This window comes from Cygnus olor, chromosome 21 (assembly GCF_009769625.2).
Source record: "Cygnus olor isolate bCygOlo1 chromosome 21, bCygOlo1.pri.v2, whole genome shotgun sequence".
Lineage (NCBI taxonomy): Eukaryota > Metazoa > Chordata > Aves > Anseriformes > Anatidae > Cygnus > Cygnus olor.
The window spans coordinates 3,832,093-3,849,019 of NC_049189.1; the positions used below are offsets into that span (position 1 = coordinate 3,832,093).

Genomic DNA, 16,927 nt, shown 5'->3' on the forward strand with positions numbered 1-16,927 from the left:
TTGCTACTTCCTTCCAGTTTTTAAAGGAGCCTGTCTCGGTGTTATGGCCTCCCATCACAATTACAGCAAAATGCTGATTAGGATGCACAACATCACAGGAAACAAAAATAAAATTATCTTGACAAAGTAACTGAATGCATTTATAGGTAAGGTATTGCTTTTAATTAGCCTTAATTTCTAAAGAATTATTACTTGCTCAAAAAAAATCTTTAAGGATCCATATATTATTGAGTGCAAGATTCTCCCCCCTCCCCCTGTTAATACCTGAGAGAGTAGAGCTAGTATAACTCACCAGGGACTGCTGTGTTTGACTGCAAGAATGGCCGTTGTTCCAACATATGCAGTATTTTCATTAGAACTACAAAATTATAATGTTCTCACTGAATGAATACGGAAATCAAATCCTAATCTGGATTAACCTTCAGACTACAACATGTTGTGCTTCCTAGAAGTAACCTGTGTGTTTGTACACATGCGCACATTAAGATGCACACACATCGGCCATATACACCTAGACAATGCTATACCTCACTCTGATCAGACTTGTAGTTTGCTTCCTGAAAGACAGCAATGCAATCTAAGCCATTCATTTCTCTCTTTATAAAACAAATACAAGCCTCTTAGTGTCAGCCTTGAGAAGTCTGGGACACGGTGCAAACCTCGATAAATGGATGTGCTTAGGGATGCTGTACCCACATTACTCTGGGCTGCACCACCCATTCTTCCTCCCCATTTCTCCATCTCCTGTTTCCCATTCCCCAGGGCTGCTGCTCACAGTTTGCATATGCCCCTACCATTTACTTCCATCCTCACAGAAAAAATACTCCACTCTCAGGACGTAGTGTACAAGTGGTGTGGTACAACAGGAGGAGGCTCCAGATACCTCCTGTATCCCTGAACCAGAAGGTTCCAGGCCACCTCTGGAACAGCAACTTGGAGTCCTTCTGGGAGGGCTGACATCTTTCATTTGGACAGCCAGACCTCGATCAAACTTTTCTCATCACACAAACGACGAGGAAGCTGTGCAGTACCTTCCTCTTTTGGTGGTGGAAACACACACACTTCCCATAATCCTCCCATAAGCCAGCCTTTAGGCTCCATCGAGGATGGGGATTGCGTGTCCCATGCCCCTCTCTATCAGCAGTCCTGGCAGGGGACACAGCTCCGTGCAGGGCTCATGGTCAACAGCAAAGCACGACTGACAAGTGTGTGTGCTGGGTGAATGCAGCTTTTTGTCCAATCTGGAGCTGTAAGCGCTCACAGCATGCATGTGGCTGGGCGTTTTAAGTCATAAGGAGGTCCTCGAGAGGTTGTTCCTACTTCCCATCCATGTATGCCACTGTGGTCTCTAGGCGCTATTGCCTAATTTCAGATTATATAGTTGGCTATGGAAAACATTTCTTTAGAAAACCACTGGCCCTTTAGTAGCACTGATGCCCTCCTCTGCGATGTTTCCTGGGACTGTTACAGGAGCCAGGGTTTGCCTGCACTCAGCAGTTTACCAATACAATTACAGAGCCGTTGCTTACTGCATAATTCCCGCTTTGGAAGCTGTTTTGAGAGGTAGTTTTCTGACCCTATTTGTATTACTCAACGAGAGAAGGCATTATTTGGAATAATAACAGAGATCGCACTGTTATATCCACAGTACTTTAACTATACCAGTGCTTCTGCAACTTCTTTTATAGCTGGCCAACCTTCTTTCTCGGTTCCTATCAGCCTCCAGTCTGCCACAGGAGAAATTCTTCTGCAAACAGCGCAGGAACCCGCAGTGCAGTGAGAGTCTGTAATCAGAGCTCCTGGGAGACCAGGCCTTTTGGGAGCAGACTTGTCTCCTCGTGGAGCAGGCAGGAAGTGTGACTCTTCCTCTCCTGCTGATTTCTGCTAATATCTTGAGCCGTAGCCCATTCATGAGCAACTTAGTGCAAAAATTACATCTTTACATCTCCAGTTGTTTTGCTTAGGTTGGATGCACTGCTCATGAAATGGTCTAACTGCCAGAATTAGGCTTTCAACATTTGTCATTTGCAATGACAAATTCAAAATTCCCTTTCCACGGATGTTCTTGGAGTCCTCTCCAGCCTTGCTGCTGCAGTAGCTACCACTAAATGCCACTAAATCAGTAAATCTATTTATTGGACTAGTCAGAGAGAACTGCAGCAATGAGGTACAAACTTAATGCAATTCAAACCTCTTCGAAGCAGTAGGAAGTAAGCACTCAGCTCTCTTCTCCATGAAACTGGAGTGAAAAAGGGTGGAACCTTAAGGGTGACTATAGTAAAGAAAAGAGCATTCAAGAGCTGATACAAAAGAGCCCTATCAGTAACTCCGTAAGGACAAGAAGGTGAAAGATGTTCGAAGTTCTCCTTTAGCAAAACACTGAGAACACCTTGGTGACCGTCCGAGGCCCTTGATTCAACTGTCTCTTCCCACCAGCTCCCTAACACCCTCGGCGGTAACATCTGGAACCCCCATCCAATTATAAAATGAACTACAGGCGGATCAAAGAGCGAGTTTCCCAGCTCCCATGAGAACAAGCCGGAGCGTGGGATAATTAGCAGCTTCTGACTGCTGCTAACCACCTCGCACTCGTTAGCATTTTTCATTGGCCTTCTCACCTGCATGGGCAGTCCCCTTTGCCTCCAGAGTAAAAAGTTCCCTCCACGTGCATGTCTTTTTTGACCTGCCCGTATCAACAGCTGTCCTGGCACGTCCCAGAAGTTTCTACCAGTCTCTTTTCTCCTCTCCCCATTAACTGGAGACAAAGGTTTTTGGGGTACATTTCCCCTGCCCAGGAGTGAACGTGAGGGCAGCAGATGGGGAAATAAAAATAAAGATAAAAATAAAAGAAGTGTTCAGGAGCCCTGGGGACCCTGGTGCATCTGCAGACAAGCAGGTAACACCAGGAGAGAAATACAGCTGAACTATAACAAAATGATACTTACTTGGCTTCTTGTATTCCCCTGTGCCCAAGGACTTGTATCAGGATGAGAGAGATGGAGCTCACCGTGAGAGAGAAATATTTGCTCGCTAGTTCCCACGCGTTTTGAGCGGGCCGATACATTGCAAGCAGGGACAGAAGTTTCAGGTCTGAAAGGCACCTTAACAAGTCAAGCTGTCGGGAGCAAGAGTGAATTGTGAGCTGCTTGCCCTAGCAAGGGAAATGCAAGCTGCGCGGCCGCCCCACGCGGGGACCCTAGAGTTGCCTGCCCTTTCCAGAAGAGTTTCCAGCACGTCTCCTCTACCCGAGCGACAACTGCTGCAGAAGGTACGGATGGTAAAGCTCAGACTGGAATCCCCATCACAAACTTAGAAGCAAGACCATTTTCCCCATAAGCCACGGCAATCCTCCCCAAGGCAGGGGCATTTCCTTCCAGCAAGCCAACTAAAGTCGGGCCTCTCCCCGATGCTGTGGTGTTCCCATCGCATCGCTCAGAGCAGGCTCACGTCACAACCCCGAAGATGAAAGCCGTGGAAGGACCCTACGCACGCAGCCTGCTGGCAAGGGAAAGAAACCGATCCGGCGCACAAGAAATCTGCATGCAAAGAAATAAACAAGCTGAAATAAGGGTGAAATGTTAATGAAGATCTGGATAGCACTAGGAGATCGTTAGATTACAGGTACCCACGGAACATAGCCCAGCCAGTAAGAGCAGATAAGGTCAGCCTAGGGACTGCGTTCATTTTTACCTTAAGACTCCAACTTTACATGGAGTGACTCAACAGAAATATCAATGGAAATCACCTAACAGTGTCGTCATGTGGAATTTGAGTAATTCTGTTTCAGAAGCAGCATGGTGCGTGGTTGCACGCATATATGCCCGGCTGACACAGCTCCAACCCCGTCCTCCAGGCCGGGCTGCCCACTACTTGAGCTTATCTACCCAAGCACACCGCCTACAGCTCTCCAAAGGCTATCACGGGCACATTTACACCTTCTCTCCCATCCTTTGACCTTCGGGTTCGAGTGCTGAGGTGAGCTACAGCCCTGTCCTTTTGCAGTCCCCCTTCCAGCTCAGCTGTGCCCAGCCCCAGAGCCCACGGGGTCACAGCACTCGGTGGCTGCACATCCTCCCCGACCTCCTGGTGAAGGCTGCAAGCACCGAGAAGCCTGAAAGACAAAATTTTCCCCGCTGGGACTTCCTAGTGCTGGAGGGAGGAGAGGACGAGCCCGTTGGGGTGCCTGGAGTTTCAGCCAAAGGACCTCGCTGGAGGTTGGGATGCTGTGCCCTAACCCTGCCCGCAGCTCCACCAAATCAAACCCCGATTAGAAATAGATTAGATTCCTTTCCCTCCAACTCAGCTCCAGCCTGCTTTTAATCAACCAACCCCCACAAAAGCCCCCCCCCCCCCCCCCCCCCGACCACCAAACACCCCCGGCGGCACCAGCCCCCGGGGGACCGCGAGCCTCCAGCTCCGGGAGCGGGGGCAGCGGGACGGGGACCGGGGTTGGGGACAAGCACACACAAACGGCCCCGTCGCTTCTCGGGAACCCCCCGACGGGTTCCCCGCCGCCGCCGCGGGTTGCTGGCAGCAGCCCCGGAGCCGCAGCGCTGCCGCCGGGGAGCGAGGCAATAAATAACCCGGGGAGCGAGGCGCGGAGCCCGGCGGGCGGCGCAGCCTCTGACCCGACAAATACCCGCTGGAAAAGCAGCACCTCCCGCCCCCGGGAGCCTGGAGCCAGCCCCAGCCGGGGGAGGCTGTGCAAACAGCCCCGGCCAGCAGCGCCGAGACGGGGCTGGGGATGGAGGGGGGGAGCGGTGGGGCCGGGGTTTGTGCCCGTGGCCCGTCCCGGAGCCTGCGCTCACCTGGCCCCACACCCGCAGGGAAGCCTCCTGTCGTGCTCCCCGCACTCTGTCGTGATGATGGAGAAGGGGAGCGGGGAGCCCGGCTTGCCTCGCAGTCGGTGGAGGGCCTGTTGTTAACCATCAGGGAACTATTTATTCTCCAGCCTCACTGATGCTCCTTGGTCAATAATGATAAAGGGGAAGGAGAAAAAAAAAAAAAGTTGAGGCCATTATAAAGAGGCAATCACATTACGGAGAAGCAGCAGCAGCAGCCCCCTCAGAATCTATGATTCCCTTAGGTCATGTCTGGTGTGCTCAGACCACTGGCCACTGTCAGTATTTACCCTGCATCATTAACCCACCGAACAGTTTTTTTCTTGCCAGAAATGACTGATTTCTCCAGCCTGATGGCAATCATCGGCCGGCAGACAGAGCAGCGCGCCCCTGCTGCTGAACTATCTCCAGTGATACTTAATAAATAAATAAAATAGCTGGATGGATGACCGGCTCCTCAGGAAAAGGGAAGAAAATGTGTCTCTGTTTATTGTGGTTAAATATTTGCGAGTCCCTGCCTCTGGCACTTACCCGTACACATGCATGCATACGACATACATATGCTTGCCCTAAGCCCTGCTCACCTCACAAAACGTTGTTATTTGCTGTTTGCATTGCCATTATGTCTCAGAGCCTCCTGTCGCCAGGACCGTGTCGTGCTAGGTGCCGTACAGACAAAGGGCAAATGACAGTCCCTGTCCCCAGTCGCTGATGCGCTCCAAAACCCGGCTCTTTCTTGCATTGCTGAATTCCACATGAGTTTTGCCAACGTTTCAAATAGGATCAGAGTCACGCCAGGCCAGCTTTAGAAACTTCAGGCATCCAAACTGGATGCCAGATCAAAAAACCCAAACACTGTGCAGAAACCTAAGCTCGGAGCTCGTTTCCTCGGCTCTGCCACAGGGGAGCTGGTTGCGTTTGAAGGTTTTGGTTAACTCCTCCTTTACCCCGCACAGGCATCCCATCGCCAAGGGGGCTCCACAAGGCACGCCGGGCTGCACACAGCTCTGGCCACCCTCAAAGATTATTTATGCCAGGTTACAATGCACGACCTGTGCCAAAAGCGAGCATCCATGTCATCAAACAGCACTTCACTGCTGTATTCCCATCCCCAAAGCGGCTCTCCAAAGTTTTCCCTCTTTCTGCCTTTGACCCATTTCCCCAGCTGCGATTATCCCTCTCGTCAGGGCCATTTAAATCACGGCCATTAACGAAGCACGAGGGTGGGGCATTTTTGTTTTTATCGTTGTCATGGGTTTCCCGTAACACACAAAAAAAATCTGACCTTCTTTGCCATGAAAAACATCATCTCCGGGAAATCCAGATTTTCTGACAGCTCTGCCACTTCCTGTGTGCATTCAGAGGAAAGTCACAGGAGCACGGTAATGAGGGAGGGATGAGAGCAGGACAGGGGGAATGCAGCCACGGCTGGGGATGGGCTTTATGGGTGGCAGCGCCTGCACACCAAACATGGAATGGACACAGTAAGATGCTGAAGGCAAACATAGGGGCACACAAGAGGATTCAGTCATTTCGAAAGGAACAGCAATATTCTCTTAAGGAAAGGTCCGGGGTTCTCTTATTCCTATGATCTCTCATCTTCCCTCTTTTTTCTCCCTGTTACCTGCTGCTGTCTTGACTGGCCTTTCCAAAGGAGCTCAAGGTCTGGCCCAACTTTAATTTTAATGTGTATGAAGCACTAAGGCCTTGGCCATAAAAAAATGGAGTCCCTGTATTGCAAAAATGCACATTTTTTTTCCCAGTGAAAAAGTCTGAGGGCGTGGAGAGCACAAGTCCTTGTGCTCCCGAAACACTTAGTTCTGAAAGTCTCCTTCGGAGACAGCTCTGGTCTCCTTTACATTGCTTTGAAGATTCTGGCGTTAGCCTGCAGAGCAGGTTCCTTCCTTCAGTGTTCTGGTTTGGGGAGCTAAGTCATCCTCTTACCAAAGAGAGGAGCAAATTTCCAGGTTCTGGAGACGTGGCAATTCACTCCTTCAGGTCCTTCAACAAAGCAGCACAACTGACAAAAGAGGGCACCTTTTTGCTCACAAACAGCTGACAGGTTAAGGTTCCTTCATGTGAACACCGAAATGCTACTGGCACGCAGAAAGCATCATCTGCTGGGCCATTGTTACTTACACGTATGTACCCAAGAGGTAATGCTGCCTCCTGGGATGGTTTGATCTGTGGAAACGTCCCTAAATTGTGAATCATTTTAAGAGCAGCACAGAGTGAAGCTGTTATAGAGCAGTCCAGGGAATTTTCTCGCCACCCAAAACAAGGATCAGCCTGCTGTAAGGGCAGTCGTTAGATGAATCTCTCTAATAGGCAAGATGAAAATCAAGATCTAGAAGAAGCAGCAGGAGAAGGTAGGGACATTATTCCCCCATTTCCAGCAGCAAGCAGCTCCCATTGACACTGCTGGCAGTTATTCATGCTCAGCAGCAAAGGATCTGGGGACCATAACCTTGGGTGAAAGCTAGATTTGTAGCCTTGGTACAAGCAAACCAAAAGCCTTTCGCTGAAGCCAAGAACTGAGGTTCATTATAGCTCAGAAGAAAAGTTAGACTCACTGCTCAGGGAGAAAGCCACGTTTCTTCCCCTGTGCAGGGATGCCTATCTTCTCGCCATGTGATGCCTTCTGTAAGCTCTTTTGGGGGCAGGGGTATAAATCATAATAGTCGTGGCATGGCAGATAAATCATAATAAAGAATAATGATATGTAATAAGGATGAATAATATTAAGAGGAGAACTGTGAGAGAGACAGAGAGCCTGCATGCATACATACACACAACTGTACAAACAAATACAGAAACGAAGGTTGTTTTACGGCATTTCAAAGTGAACATTTTTTTCTTAGTGGATGTTTTGCTGTCAACAGATTGACCCCAGCTGCCTTTCACCACCTTCTTTCCCTCCTTTCCCTGCCCTACTGCACATGGAAGGACAGTGAAAAAACATGCACAGGTATTATACGACACAGAGGGTCATGAACTAACATCACAGAGGGAGCTGAAAAATACCCGGCTCCCAGGCTCCTCCGTCTGCCTGCACGCAAAGCTTTTTTCCCTCTGGTTTGGGTGGCATTATGTCACGTGAAGAAACCGAGGAGGAGGCGTTAAGCAAACCACAACACACAGCTGTCCCTTGCCACTGACACTTCCAAACAACAGGATAACTCCCTCGCCACGCCGCCACGACAGAGAGCAGGCTTTGAAGGGCGACAGATCCCAACCTGGTGGTGGGCTGCTTGGCTGTCGAGGCACGATACGGTTCCCTGAAGGCTAGAAGAAACTGGGGGAGATTTTCTGTTGCTTGACCAAGCAGAGCAAGACAGGGAACTCGGCAATACCCCACCTTGTGCTGCTGAGGAAAGAAAACTGGAGAAGAGACACAAATAGGGGGAGAAAGAGACCTCCAGGAACCTGTAACATCTGTAGCAAGAAAACAGGAAAAAATCCTCCGTGTCCAGCAGAATATCCCATTCTTCATGTAAAACCAATACATTTATACATAATGGAGACAGAAAGACAAGCCTATGTCTGTCTGCTGGGTTAGAAGCAAGGAAGGACGAGTAGGTAAAGACAGACAGAGACTGATACCGGGAGAGCTGTGAGTAGGAGTCTCTTTTTCTGACCTGTCTAAAGCACCTGGCAGACTGTTTGAGCCATTTGGAAAGTGGCTAGAAGAGCAGACAGTAGCACTAGGCATTACACTAGTTTTAATACCACGCAGAGTTTGATATACTTCCCAAATCCCAGGATTTATTAAGCATGGCTCTACTGCTCCCATGTCTAAAGCAATAAAGCTGAAAGTGTCAAAGAAACAGGTTCCTCGTTTCATCTCCTTTGTTCTCTGGGACCTTTTTTATTTTTAAATCTAAAGCTGTCAGACTTTAGGAGAGGGTGACAGTCTGCCACCCAGTTTGGGAGTTTTCTTCTCAGCCTTTTTTCATGCTGGCTGTACAGAAGTAACAAAAGCAAGCTGTCCTCTCAGACGAGGGGAACCCTTTGCCCCCACACCCTGCCCAACCTCCGACACTCCCCAAGAACCACCGGTAACCTCTGTGCATTGCCGTGTTTTGTTTAACTGCATTTAAAACCAAAGGTGGGTAGAACTGGTTTGGTGAAAGTCTATAAAAGTCTGTAATTACAACAGCATGAATGAGCCTCGTAAAAAGTGGGAGAAACCTGACACAAAGGAGAGGCTGGGAAGCCAGGTCCCCACACCGCAGGAAATCCAGACGCGGTGCTGTAACCCATCGGCGTCTGCTAACACACCCCGAGAAGCAGATAAAGCAGCACCACGAGAGGTTCTGCCTCCGCCTGGAAAACATCGGGCACGCTCGTCTGCCACTGCAAGTTCGTGCTCAGGAGCTGGGGGGGAGCAATCGCAATTTCAGCATGAATTTAGAGCAGGTGGGAAGGAGTAGACTGGTCAGGCTGGAGAATCCAGGGCCTCTTTTGAATTCTCAGAATTAGGGGAACAACATGGCAAACCTACCCCTGCCTTCAGGGCGTCACCACGAAGGTGTGCGGCTCGGCCAGACGGTGAGAAAGAAGCTTGCTGCCCATCACCCAGGTCTTCAGCTCTCTAGAGGCAGGTGACACAAGTGGCAGTTCTGATTCCAACCTCTGCTAATTGCAGGACTGGACTTCGGGATCCAGATTTATTCTGTACGGGTGTGTTGGCCAGTTCACAGGGGAGGAGGGAAACAAGTATGTGTTAGAGACCTTCAGGGCCGGATGCTAAGATAAGAATAAAATCCTAATTTTCTAATGCTTATAGAGCACAGCAGTCTAACTTTTCCTTTCCAAATCCTTCTCCCTTTGCACATAGATTTGGATTTCTCAGTTCCCTGCAAAAACGAATTAATCTATTACCCACAGGTTAGCCTACGGCTGTTTTGTGTTTGGGTCAACAGATTCTCAAAGAGCCTGACGGTGAAAAAGAAACAAACCCAAAACCAGGGATAGCTGGATCGACGGCATTATCTGATCAGCCAAAAGAAACAGGGTGGATGGGTTGGAGTAACTTTTTGGAGCTGACTGAATTGGGGCTGCTGGTCAAGGAACAGCCAAAACGATTTGCCGGGCCCAGTTAGCCAGTTCCATCTCAGGCACAATGAAGCAGCCTTCCCAGTCACTGAATATTAGCAGCAAACAGTACAAGGAAAAGATTGCTTAGCCAGTTAAGTGTGTATTTAAAATGCAGATAGCCCACACTGAGATCCAAGAAAAAAATATATTTATCATTGTTATTAACAATAATAGAAATAAAGCCAGTTTTAATAGCATGCAGGGTTTGATGCATTTCCCAAATACAAGGATTTATTAGTTTAAAGCCTGGGTATTTATTTGTTTCTCTCTCTCCAGTCCTGCCCCTGCTTCCAACCGTCTTGAATTTTTAATGCACACTGTTTCTAATGTCAGCCGTTTTTCTTGTAAAGGTTTTTTGACATAACTTTATATTGCTACATCCTTTTGTTGTTGCCATTCCCCATCCTTGTTAGAGACTCCACTCCCCTAATGAAGCTCGTCTCCTGCCAGGATAATAAAAGAAAATAGATACAGGGCTGAAGAGAGCCAGTGAGAGGTGTGTGCATGTGTGAGTGTCTGATTAGAAATAAGGGTGACACAAAATAAGTGCAGTAACAGCCTGTTCTCCGGGGACTCCCGAGGCTGTCCCCCAGATCTGCATGGCTTCTGTACATGGCTCTGTGCGTGTGTGCGTGCGTGTGGATGTATACACACACAGTACACGTCTCATTTCATAGACACACACCAACTATGTGGAAGGACGTGTTCAGGAAGATGTGCGCGGCAGGGGCCAGGAGCATGGGACTTCCAGTCAAATAAGAACACCAGGACTCAAAGCAGTCCAGTGGCTTCTCAGTCCCTAAATTTCTGGGATATCCTTTTTGTGTTTCGCAGCAACAAGCTGCTGATTAAGCTGCTGATTTGGTTGCTTTCTAGCCATTCTCTCTCTTTACTTTCTCCCCCCAGCCATCTTCAGAAGTCTCTAGTAAATAAGAAGGCACCTTACTCCTGTCGCCAGTCGAAAGAACAGAACTCAGAACTATTTTCATAGCCCAGGAAATGCCAAAGATCTCTGCTATCCTGCCTGTAGCCCCCCTTCCCAGCACTGAACTTCCAGAAACACCAGTCTGCTACCGCCATGTACCTACCGGCCTCTTTTAAGCAGCAACAACCACTGCAAAAACCATATTGTGCTAAAGACAAGAACCGCCTCGACTCTTTAATGCCTTCCAGCCTTAGGAACAACCTCTTGTGCTCTTTCAGGGCAATTCACGGTCTCACTATAAGATAGAAAATAAGAAAAACAAAAAACAAACAAACAAACAAAGCCTCTATGATCCTCCTTTCTTTTCTGTCCATTGAGAATAAGAAACGTAATGTTTCTCTGACTTGATATAGGTCCTTGATAACTATGTGTCACAACTCCAATGCAACATAGGTGGTCAGTGATTGCGCTTTATTACAGACTGACGAAGAAAATTGTTTAAATAAGTCTCCTGGGGATACGGAAAAAGAAAGTGGCAGAAACAGGGGAAGGTTGGAGGTGTTGTGTGTAAGAAAAAAGAAGGACCTGGGTGTCACATCTTGTCTTCAATGTTAGTGCATGCTAAAGGCCATGCAAGGCCTCTCTGGCTAACATCACTTAACAAAAGAAACCTCCAAATTACTCTGAGAAGCTCACTCACTCACTACGGGTCAGTGTTAAATAGCCCAGACCTGTGAAATATCTGGGGGGAGAAAAAGAAAAAGAGAGAAATTTTAAAAAGGCAGTGAAAACCTAAGCTCCTTTACAAAAAGATCAACTGCCATTTCAAAATTTCCTCTTTTCTATACTCCTGCCTGGTGCAGAATGCCAGCAGTATTATTCCTCTGTTTCCACAGTGGTGCTGCAAGCAGATGCTTTCCAGGGTTGGAGGCGCGGTATCCGTACACTCCGCCTGCTGCTGTTAAGACACAGAGAGCCAGCTGTCTCCCCAAAGGTACTGGCAATCAGCTGGCAGGTTTCAGCTCAAGCCTCCAGTTTTCTAGCCCAACAGGCGCTGGGATGCAGCCATGCCGTCAGCACCGGAGAACTGCTAGCTGCTACTTCAGAAATAACACAACTCACGGAAACAGCAAAGCACAGAGGAGCCCACCTCCCTGTTCAGAAATGGGTTAGGCGCTTCGCAGCACAACTCTTATCCACAATGTCTGTAACAACACGGATGATGGGGCTGGCTATCGGCCCCTCTCCATAAAAGAAAGCACAGAGTGAACAGCAGTAATGGGTGAGCCATGGTACCTCTGTAGGAAATGCCTCCCTGCGTGGTGTTCAGTATCAATCAGATATTCAAAAAAGGGTCCAGATATTCAAAAAAAGGAAATGCCTCCCTGCGTGGTGTTCAGTATCAATCAGATATTCAAAAAAGGGTCCAGATATTCAAAAAAGGGTCCACGAACACAAAGACGACCGGGTTTCTAGTTGAAATAACGAGTAGAAGAATCTGTTTTGACTGTTTCCATTGGGATACCCAGCTTTCAGACACAGCAGACAATTTAACGTGAGGAGAACCTCTACATATTTGTGGCTTTCAACATCTGAAATACTTACAGCTATCTATAGCTCTACTTAGCTGTCTGTAGCGCTGCTGTAGACTTTTAAACTCTGGAAAGCTCCATCTACTTCTTCCTGACAAACCAATTCTGAAATTCAAAAAACAGAGTCATTCTGTCTAGGTTTGGTTTACGCTGAAATGCTTAATTGAAATTTCAGGTGGAAATGAATCCAGTCACCTCTTGTTCCCTAATGGATTTTGATCTACTCCCCCACACCGCGACAATTTCTGGCATGGTAAGTGATGTCTGTTTTAAAGAAGGCCATAATTATGAAGTCTACAGGGAACTGTAGGTCAAGACAGAGACGCAATGACATAGCTCTTACTAGACCAGAAAAGCAGGAGTGACTAGGACTACTGACAGGCTGCAGGAGCAATGACAGATCAGCAAGGAAAACACATGCAGCATGCAAGATCTGGCTCTGTTTACCCTCTGCTATCATACCACCAACTTCTGGAAAGCTAGATTTCCTGACCTAGCCTTCCCTCTATAATTAAACTGTGCGCCTCTGCTGGATCGCCTCTCCATGGTACACACTGGAGCCGGGAGCAGTCACAACTCCCACGACACCAGCTCACAAGAGACCAGCCTCCAGAAGGTCCCAGGTGCAACGATGCCTGAAAACTTTCTGGGGTTGCTGTCACACTGAAGAATGACAAAAACACAAAGAGCAAAAGAACGTATTTGTGGTTGCTGATAATCTCTTGAGTCTATTGATAACCAGGACAGAATTGGCTTGGACACTGTGGTATTCCTGAAAGCTGAAATGCTGCATTGCCTTGGCGGCGGTTACAATCTATAATCCAAACCAATCTATCTACCTATTTTTCATCTGGCCTCATCTGTGTTATCCTCTCAAGCTTGGAAGCTAAATACACAAGCATTTCTCAGTGCCCACCCAACAGGCTTCTGTGTGGCATCAGAGCAGGTGAGGCTGTACAGCATCGCTGGTTCACCCCTTTCTCAGGGACATGGCCCTGAGCACAAGCTACGAGGTGAAGCCACAGAAGTGCCCGCTGCGTACTGTGGATCTCGCTCTGGGATCACAATGACCAACACAGGACAAAGCATTAGATCGTACCCTACAATCCCCAGTTAAGAACGCCATTCCCCCGGGGCCATCATTATACACTTCTGCGGAGCTGTGAGCCAGCGCTTGGGAGCCTAACGAGCTTTACAGCAGCACCCGAGCACTCCAGACTTCTTCCAGGAGAAGTGGAAGCTACTTTGGTGCTGAATAACCCAGGTACTTCCTGAAGGCTTCAACAGGAATAATGGAGAAGCAGGGAGGCTTATCTAATCAACACAAATTACACAGACCCAGCACTGTGGCCAGTGTGCCTCAACCAGAAAGGAAGATAAAATCCCTGCCACACACAGCCTGCAAGTTACTGCCTGATGCACACCTCTCTTTTCGCACTGCGCCATACAAAACCATGGGCAACTGTTCTCAGAGATGGCAGGGCTCTAGATCTGTGTTCTTGTGAATAATGGAAATAAATGCAAACGTCAGAACAGACTCAGCTCATCAGTTTTCTTTCTCTCCTGACTTTGAACGGGAACCTTAAAGATATATACCACATATACCTGAAACTTTGGGGATAGGGAGACTACAAGAGAATATGAAAACCATAAGCAGGACCTATCTGGAGTCTAAAAAAACACCTCTTCTTTCTAACAGAACTACACATTTGCTACCTTTCTGGACAGCATCTAACACACCATCAGCTGATGCTGATAGTAAATCACAGTAAGAAATGCCCTTCGTGCCTTCCACATGGCAAGGTGCGTGTGAGCGTGCTCTTGAAAAGCTTTTTCACCATAAAAGTAAAAGACCTACTGAGACCGCCTCCAAATTCAAACCAATATGCCTGTCCTAAGGAAAGTTTTGACCAAGGAGAAGAAAGAGTCATGAAAACCACAATGAAATTAAGACAAAACTATTGGTTTTGCACAGACAGGCTCCAGTGATGGGTGGCAGTATGAAGCCAAGAAGAAAAAGAATGGGTCTTTCATGAAAATAGATGGATCACAGAAGGGGAAAGAGCTACATGACCAACAGTTCTGAAGGGAGGGAAGATGATATATTCCCCTTTGGCTGTCCTCAATAGACAATGGGACCAGCAGTGTTGTGATCTAAGAAAGACAATGGACACAACAGACAGAGCAACGGCTGCACTGTCTACAGACCAATTATTTAAATGGCTGAAATCCATATAATTTTTTGAGGGAATAATTCTTTTTTTTTTCTTCCTTTTTTTTTTTTTTTTCAAATGGACTTCCACCAGGAGGGCAAAAACCAGCCCTGCTGAAAATATCCCATTCACAGAGATGCTAAAAGATGCCCAGCAGGTTCACAGCCGCTGCATAGCACATCCCAGACATCTATGCTTTTAATGCTTAGGAGGTGCAGGCTGTGCTGTATTAATATGCAAAGTGTGCCTGCCTTCCCAATTAAATGGAAAATGCTATGATTAAAACCAGTCAGAAGATATTAGATGGATAGTGCTGAACTATGGGCTTTATTTCCTAGGCACAGAAGCCCCACAGGAGTGCTGATGGAGTACATGCTGGGGAGATTACCAAAGGCGAAACAGGGCTGGGAAAGGAAAAATGCTTGAATAACGACAAGGGGGAGAAAATGAGGAAGCTGTTTACAGGAGAGCTGAATTAACACAGTACCTCATCCTGGTCTCTCAGACACGGCCCTCTGGGCCACACGTATCTGGAGGGAACCCGAGCACCACTGCTCCTAGAAGCCGAATCCTGGCACATTATTTGGAGGGGAGAAGGCCTCAGAAGCTGAGTAAATCACAGCGTGAGGCCCAGAGAGCTTCACAGTTCGTAGCTGCACAGCCCTGAGGCAAAGCTGCGAGGGGACAGGCCTTCCCCGAGCCTGGCTTCCTTGTTAGCATCAGCACATCCTCCTCTATCACCTCACTGGGACAGGAGAAGAAAACACAGCGGAGCAGCGCAGCACACCAGATAATTCACAATTAAACCCATGAAGACGAGAAGATAAAACAGGAACCATTAATAACTGATTGGAGAGTCCCCTTTGCCTCGCTGGGGAGGGCTCGCTCTAAATCACCTGCGTGGCTTTAACCCTCCTGGCTGTGCTCTGTGTCTCAGCCCCAGGCCACGGAGCCGTTCCCCTCCTTACTCTTCTTTCCTGCCTCTGAACGCTGCTGCTCCCTGTCACTGACGCGCTCTGGGCCCGTGTTTCATGACTTGCATTTAATTAACAGTGATGGCAAAGTCAGGTATATTTATGGGGACTTCTAATCCTCACACTTACAGTTTCAGTTGCTATGGGTTTCCTTCCAGAGTTGGCGCTTTCCTCCCCACCCCCACCACGTAACGTGCACCAGAATAAAGTCTAATAAATTCTGCTGTGTAATTGGCTGTATATTTTAGGAGTCCATCTATCCCAGCGCTATGAAAACAGAGGCCCTCAACAAAATACCATGAGGACAGAAAGCCCTAGAGAAGGGAGCCCAAAGTACTTTGTTTCCTCAGATGACTGCTGCTGAATTGTTACGGGGGCAAGGCTGGAATGCTGAGGAGCAGAGCCAGAGCTGGCAGCAGCTGACACGCCACAGAACAGCACTCGGAGGGATGCAATTGCCAGAAACTGCACTTTTGTCCAAAGCTTTGCTACCTCAGAGCAACACAACTACCAGTGGGGCTACCTGGAGGCACTGCCTGCCTGCCCAGCGTGCAGCTGCAGTGAGGTGCAGGTGCCTGGAACACGTTAATGCAAGAGCTCTTCAGGTTCTAGTGGTGCTCTCACCTGCCAACACTCCAAGAACACTGAAAAGCCCAGGAAACTCTTTAAATGAGCCACTCCTACCACAGACTCTCCTGGAAAGCTTGGGAGAAGGTCTCCACGTTTTGAGGAATACAGAACTTCAGCTGCTCTTTAGGGAGAATTCTTGGCAGCAACAAGCCCTCAGAGAAGCCACACACAGGAAAGGACACATTGCCTCCAGACCACCAGCTCGGCTTCAGCACAGGTTGGCAGAGCCACGTGTAACGGTGGTGCACGTTACTGACTTACCTGCTTCACAGCAGAGCGGGTTCTGACGGGTAGGATGCAAAGTACGACGGAGGTAGCTCTGTTCGGGGAAGCCTGCGCTGCTGTCTGCTAGACCCCTTTGGGAGATGAAGACAAAAGATCGGTTCAGCAAGTACAAGAGTATGAAATCATTATTTTCAACATGCGTATTATCTTATGGACTAACACATACGACAGGGGAGCATTAAAAAGGTGATGTCTACGTAAATGAAACACTGAGGATTAATGAGTGTTGTGTGATCTACTGGAGAAGTCCATCACAGGGCTTTCTTCTACAGTGATCTATCAAGAGAAAATGCACATGCAAACCTGTTCTAGCAGCATTTAGGAGGGCACGTTTGTATTGAAGAGAACAGAAGTTGTCCACAGCACT

The 16,927-nt window shown here is 48.1% G+C and overlaps 1 protein-coding gene across 2 annotated transcripts in view; it reads right to left on the bottom strand.

Moving 5' to 3' along the window:
* The window catches only part of SAMD11 (sterile alpha motif domain containing 11), a 220,359-nt gene that overhangs the window by 122,966 nt on the left and 80,466 nt on the right, over positions 1-16,927 (bottom strand). For both annotated transcript variants that reach the window (XM_040533325.1, XM_040533324.1), the window contains exon 11: positions 16,537-16,631. The gene's annotated coding sequence lies outside the window, so the exon portion shown is untranslated. The remainder of the gene's footprint in view (positions 1-16,536; positions 16,632-16,927) is intronic.